The sequence below is a fragment of the Peromyscus maniculatus genome, chromosome 20 (assembly GCF_049852395.1).
Source record: "Peromyscus maniculatus bairdii isolate BWxNUB_F1_BW_parent chromosome 20, HU_Pman_BW_mat_3.1, whole genome shotgun sequence".
NCBI lineage: Eukaryota > Metazoa > Chordata > Mammalia > Rodentia > Cricetidae > Peromyscus > Peromyscus maniculatus.
In genome coordinates this window covers 62,727,967-62,734,874 of record NC_134871.1, presented here as the reverse complement: position 1 = coordinate 62,734,874, position 6,908 = coordinate 62,727,967, and the positions used below count along the sequence as shown (strand labels likewise).

The 6,908-nt window shown below is 44.4% G+C and overlaps 1 long non-coding RNA gene across 1 annotated transcript; it reads left to right on the top strand.

Annotated features, from left to right (window-relative positions):
* Window positions 1–1,768: 1,768 nt before the first annotated feature.
* LOC143269697 (uncharacterized) lies at window positions 1,769–6,557 on the top strand. The gene is made up of 3 exons (XR_013046273.1): window positions 1,769–1,943; window positions 2,779–2,874; window positions 6,472–6,557. It is a non-coding gene; the product is annotated as an uncharacterized LOC143269697 (long non-coding RNA).
* Window positions 6,558–6,908: the final 351 nt, after the last annotated feature.

Genomic DNA, 6,908 nt, shown 5'->3' with positions numbered 1-6,908 from the left:
TAATAAAAGTAATTCTAAAATCCTTAATTTTCCTAAAATTCGTGGTATCTAAATTTCATTCTGTAAGATCCAGTTTGGAAATGACAAATTTCAGAAGTCCTTCAGAAGTATTTGTATGTTACTTCAGTTTCAATTTTATTTTCAGTGGTGCGTGCGTGCGTGCGTGCGTGCGTGTTACTCCATTGCCGTAAACTCATTTCCAGATTTTTCACTTTGGAGCCACTGTATATTTCTTCTTTAAAAATATTTTTCTTTACTTTGAGATTATAATTTCATAATTTCCCCCTTCCCTTTCCTCTCTCCAAACCCCTCTCTATACCCCTCTGTGTTCTATTTCAAATTACTGGTGCACGTTTCTTTTGTGCATTCTTTTTTTAAGCTGATGTTTCCAGCAGCGGAAGTCTCTGAGGGCCTGTTTTTTATACCTGCTGACTTTTGCCCCTGGAGTCCTGTTGACCCAAGTTGTATTTTACAGTCTGGGGTTAGGAGGTCTTGTTTGCCTGATAATTTATCTGTGGACATTTTGTTTTAGAATTTTGGAGACTAAGTTGTTAATCACAATGGCATGTGCGGTGGTCTGAATGAGAACGGCCCCCAGAGGCTCATACATTTGAGTGTGTGGTCACCAGGGAGGTGGCGCTATTTGAAAGTCTTAGGAGATGTGTCCTTGTTGGGGGAAGGTGTCAGTGGAGGTGGGTTTTGAGGTTTTCAAAAGCCCAGGCCAGGCCCAGCGTCTCTCTTCCTACTGCTTACAGATCCAGATGAGACATTTTTATATTTTAAGGCACAACAGACCTGGGACAGGACAGGCATATGTCCTTGCTCTTGAGCAGACAGCCCCTCTCCAGCCTCCTGTTGGACTGAATGTGAGAACATTTAAAATTCAGAATCCCTTCCTTATGCAAGGTCACAACTTCTTTATTATCCCCAAGTACCCGGCCACTCCCAAGATAATGGAATCAGCAATCTGAGACCCACTGAACTTTGAGTGCCTGTGGTAGTTTGAATGTAATTGGCCCCATGAGCTCATAGGGAGTGGCACTATTAGGAGGTGTGGCCTTGTTGGAGTAGCTATGGCCTCGTTGGAGGAAGTGTGTCACTGTGGGGGTGGGTTTTGAGGTTTCCTGTACTCAAGATACTGCCCAGTATCTGAGTCCTGTTGCCTTCTGATCAAGAAGTAGCCAGCACCATGTCTGCCTACACACCATCATGCTCCCTGCCATGATGACAATGAACTGAACCTCTGACTGTAAGCCGCCACCTCAATTCAATGTTTTCCTTTATAAATGTTGCCATGGTCATGTAGTGCTGACCCCTCTGTGAACAGGACCTGTGCACTCCGTCCCGCGCTGACCCCTCTGTGAAGGGGACCAGTGTACTCTGTCCCATTTTGTGTCTTCTGTGACGTGGCCAACACAATATGCACATATTCATTTTCTGCTTTATTTTTCTGTTCTCCTATAACACAGGCTTCATGAACAGGGATTGTGGCTATCTTGCTCTTAATTGAAAATTCAATTTATCCTTTCATAATTTTGTACTTGTATGTAGTGTATTTTGATCACCAATAACCTGTTATCTTCTCGTATTTCTTTTTCCCTCTTATTGGCTCATTTCATCTAAACTAGTTCTCTCTCTCTCTCTCTCTCTCTCTCTCTCTCTCTCTCTCTCTGTGTGTGAAAGAGAGAGAGAAAGAGGGATTTTAATTAGGACCGCTTGTATTTCCAGCAAGCTCTCCATACATTTTTTTTTTCATGTTGATGATCACAATACATGTAAAATTGTGCCTGACTTCATCTGAAAACCCTGGAACAGAGAAGTGAAATGACTTGGCCAAGGTTATGGAGGCACCAGTGATGTGTGATACAGGACCAGGTCGGCAACCAAGGTCCATCCCTTAGTACTGGGACACTGTTTCTTCCATTAGTTTCTGAGAAGCCAAGGTGAGGAGGTGCACTGTAAAAGTGGTTTGATTAAATGGTAATAATGTTCACATCATTAACTTCAAATTGCATTTACTTTTAATACTATTAGGTGACTATATAGAATTAAGAATTTTATTGAGTCAGCATGTCATGCTAATGTGTCCAAGCCCTATAGATTATACTTTGTGCCAAGTTTTGTCATGTTCCTGAGAAGTGGATAGTTCATTTATTTTGGGAAGTGTATTGTGAATTCTTTTCCTAGTTGTAAAGACTGTCAAAAGCTGTTCCTTTCTTGGGCTACAACATGGCTCAGTGGGTAAAGACACCCGCTGCCAGTCCTCACACCTGAGTTCAGTCCCTGGGACCTACGTGGTGGGAGAAGAGGACTAGCTCTTCTTCAGGTTGTCTTCTGATATCCACATGTACACAGGTATCCACACACACACACACAGACACACAAACACACACACAGACACACACACATACACATACCCTTACAGAGACACACAAACATACACGTAGATAACAAACATATATAGACACACAAATTCACAGAGATACACAAATGTACACACATGCAGAGATGCACAAACACACAGACACACAGAGATTGACAAACACACACTCACAGAGACACACACACACAAACTTACACACAAGACACAGACACACATACACTTACAAAGACACAGACATTTCCTCATGCTGGGTCTGTTCTCTGAGGCCTCCTAGATATAATCCTTTGTGCCCTTTAGACAAAGGCATATTAGCTGAAGACAAATATAATATCACAAAATATTACGTGGCAGGTACCATGCCCCAAAGTTGGAATATAACGTAATGCTGATTGCAGGGAGGTGTCCTGTATCTGGAACAGTGAAGGGCCCAGTTGTTAATGGAGGAGACCTGCAACTTGGAGACTTGGGGGTCATCACCATGGGAGCAGAAGGTGAGTTGTGTTAAATTAGCGTATCTGTCCTGAGTTCAGTCCCTGGGACCTACGTGGTGGAATAAGAGGACCAGCTCTTCTTCAAGTTGTCTTCTGATCTCCACATGTACACAGGTGTACACACACACACACACACACACACACACACACACACACACACACAGAGGCACCTGTGTATGTGGGTATTATGAAGCATGCGGATGGACTATCATGTGCTAATAGCTTTAGAATTTGTGTCTGGTCATTGGAGCCTCGAGAGGAAAGGTAGACTAAGTAGAGGATAAACTCTGTTGTGAATATGAAAAAAGATGTGTCTGCTCATGGAAAGACACTGCCCAGTTTCTTAGGAATTGAACTATAATTCTGTCGCTGACAAGTGCAGTCTGGAACTGAAATTCAAAAATAGCCATTGCCATGTCTAAAGTTTTTTTTTTTTTTTTTTTTTGGCTATTAAAATGGTGACATTTAAATTTATACATAAACTCGAAAACGAAGCCGGTCCTGTCAAATCTGACAGGTCTAATCAGTTACCCTGCAATGCAAACAGTAACCTAATAGCAAGATGATAATCGTGCCTTGATGCAGGTGTTACTAATTAGCTGCCGTGGGCTCGGGCTGCAGTGGGTTTTTACCCTCACCTATGCATGAGGTTTGTGCAGGATGCAAATGGGGAGCTAAGCCACGGTGTGTCAGCGCCGTCCATGGCCTGCAGGTGGACCTTGAGACAAAGAAGCTGAATCGTGGGCGGGCTGCTGGTCAAGGCTCAGTCTGACCCTGGCTCTCCTTTATAAGGTTAGGTTTCTCTCACACCAGACGCTAAGCTTGTCCAGACTCCAGCTAAGTGACTGGGTGAGAAGATGGGAGACACTTCTCCTTTGCTGGGAGCTGCATTGCCCTGGGAAGGACAGCGGTAATTATTAGGGAATTATTAGGAATTAGCATTTTTTATTAATTCTCTGAGAATTTCAAACATAAATATGGTGCATTTTGATCATAGTCAGTCACTCCCGCTCTTCCCACTAAGTCCTTCTAGATCCATCCTCAACCACCCTCCAGCTTTTACAGAACGTCTACTCAGTGTGTAGTAGAAATGAAGTAAACGGTTACTGAGTGCAAAATCGTCGTTGGAGAGTCATGGAAATTCTTTCATAAATGTTTGTCAACTTTTGGGTTTACCTGTGGTGAGGAAATAATTCCCCTTTGTGGGATCACTGTGTAGAGGAGAGCCATAACACTCCGGCAGTTTCCCTACATTCTTAACCTCCTTCATTGAGCTGGGAGAGAATACTGGTTCTGCTAGCGCCTCATCTGGGATGAGAAAGTAGAAAACCCAGCAATGAGGAGGAAGCTGTCTTTTGGAGAGGATGGATGAGGAGAGCCAGCTGTCAGAGTTGTGTGGGGCAGAGGCGGGAGGCACCGCCCCTAGGTCACTGGCAGGCGCCTGAGAAGTTTCCCCTAGAGTTTAGGGGCTTCAACTAAAGCCACACTCACTGCTTCAGTGAAGAACAGAGTTTCAGGAATAATCATTGTGAAGTAGAGTTAGGGTTTAATAAAGATATTTTAATATAGATTGAAGCATGAAAGTTAAGAGGAGAGGTGTTATAGAGACAGACCCAGAGCATAGGGTGGGCTTCTCAAGGCAGAGTTGGAGCTCCTGGGTTTTTGCTAACACCACATATAGAATTTTGGTGGGGTTTGAATTTGCTATCATTAATTGATTGCTGAGAAACCTAAATAAGATCACAGGCAGGTTCTAGAGAAGCACAGGACAGCACCCTCAGGCATGCAGGAAGGCAGGACATCTTTACTGTATATAGATTTAAAAGATATTCAGGAGTCAGAGAAGGAATGAGGGCCACCCAAGGTCATACATATTCACACATACATGTATACCCCCCACATGTACAGATACATGTATCTGCATACACATCTGTACACACACACACACACACACACACACACACACACACACACACACACACACATGCCTCTTGCCAGGACATAGCAAACACTAGGTGTATCATTAAATCAAAATACCAGAAGTCATTTGATATATGTTTATATATTTTTGGAAAGTGGAATGACTGTGTTACTTAGGTTTGGGGCTGAGGATGTGTGTAGCTCAGTGAGAAAATACTTCCTAGTGTCTTTAAGGCCGTGGGCTGGAGTCCTGCCTTCACGCACACTCCATCCCTTTCCACTTGTAAGCCCAGCTCTGTGTTGCTCTCAAGCAAGCAAAGAGACACAAGGACTGTTCACTGTGGTTTCTGAAGAGCGTGGCTTTGAACAGAAAGGTTTATCTGGTCTGTGTTAGTCAATAAAAAGTAGCTGAAAGTCACCTTCAGGACTTCTTTTAAAAGTAACTAATCTTTTCACACCACAGGGCCTTGAATCAATGGTTGCAGATCAATATTTTCTATATTTGGTTATTGTTTCCTTCACCTTACACACTCTGGGCTGAAAAATCAACACACTGTAGACTGAGACAATCAATGGGGAGCATTTAGAGAACACTGGATAGGACACATGTCCTTTTGGAAATCACATACAAAGGAAATTATGTCCACACTTTCTCAGAGGAATCCTAGGGTAATTACGAGATGGATTTGTGATCCAGGAGACTTCTCCTCAATTACAGGAGGGCTGTCAATGTGTTTACTGGGCAGTAAGCAGGCTCTCTCAGAGACCCAAGGTGGTCTCTGTTGGAATAATTGGCTCTGGTGAGTCCGGACTCTGAGTCTACAAACTGCTTCTCATCTCTGGCCCATTTGGCCTTCATTGTCTGCAATAGTTAGAGTTACAGCTTTGGAAAAATCTGATTTTCATCAGTCTCAAGGAGTAGGCTTGAACTCTCTCAGTGGAGCTGGCTGAATCATTACCCAAAGCCAGCATGCGGGTCCGTCCTGTCAAGTCCCCGCTTCCGCAACTGAGGTGCCTAGCACAAGGGAACCCAGGAGTCAGACAGGAAAGGGTGGAGTTTCCTCAGCTCCCCTTGGTCTGTAGGTCAGCATACGGAGGCTGTGGGAGGGGCTGGTGTGCTGGGGGTGGGGGGATGGCATTAACCCATGTGGGTGAGACAGCTGAAAGGTGGGGTCACATTTATGTTCTGTGACTATTATAGATGATTATTGAAGATGGCGCTCTTACGTGGCCATTTGCAGATTAGTTGGTGTAATTATTTAATCTTAAAAACAAGTTTAAAGTTAAACGTATCCTGACCTTTCTGTGTACTCTTCAGCTAGCGTCCGCGCTAGCTCAGACTGCCGCATTCTAGGCAAGGGCTGGGGAAATCACCTTTTCATTCACTCATTCATTGACTCATTGTGTGTGTTTGTCCAATGGCAGCAGCAGTTTGTGGTCCCTTGAAGATTTTATAATGCAGCTAGGGATGGGATTATCCTGGTTCTGTCCTAGTTTGGATGGCTATAACAAAACGCCACCTGGAGGGCTCGGGGACAGAAAGGAGTTTTCATTCAGGAATGGAGGTTGGGGAGTCTGGATCACCACGGTGTGGGCCAATTCCTTCCTGGTGCAGCACTTCACTGGGTTCCTGCCGTGCCATCTGGACACTTTATTTACTGGTGTTTCCTCTTTCAGGAGCTCAAATGTCATCACAGGAGACTGAACTCATGACCTATCTAAGCTATCATTTCCCATACACCGTGGAGAGCTAAAAAAAGGCCTGTGAGTAGTGCTGGTGTGTTGCTATTTTATACGGGGTTGGGGTGGGGTGGAGTGGGTGGGGTGGGGGTGGGGGAGTCTTCTGATAATCTTATGCTGGCACCGCTTTGATTTCTCTGTGTCATCTGTCTTGTCTCTCTCTCTGTCTGTCTGTCTCTCTCTGTTAAGCTTTGTTGTTGCTTCTATTTATGTGAGTGTTTTGGGGTGCTAAGTGCACATGTGTGAGTGTACCCTAGGAGGTCAGAGAAGGGTACTATTCCCTGGAGCTGGAGTTGTGGGTGGTTGTGAGCTGCCCTGAGTAGGGACCAAACTCAGGGCCTCTAGAAGAGCAGCGTGTACTCTTAACCTCAGAG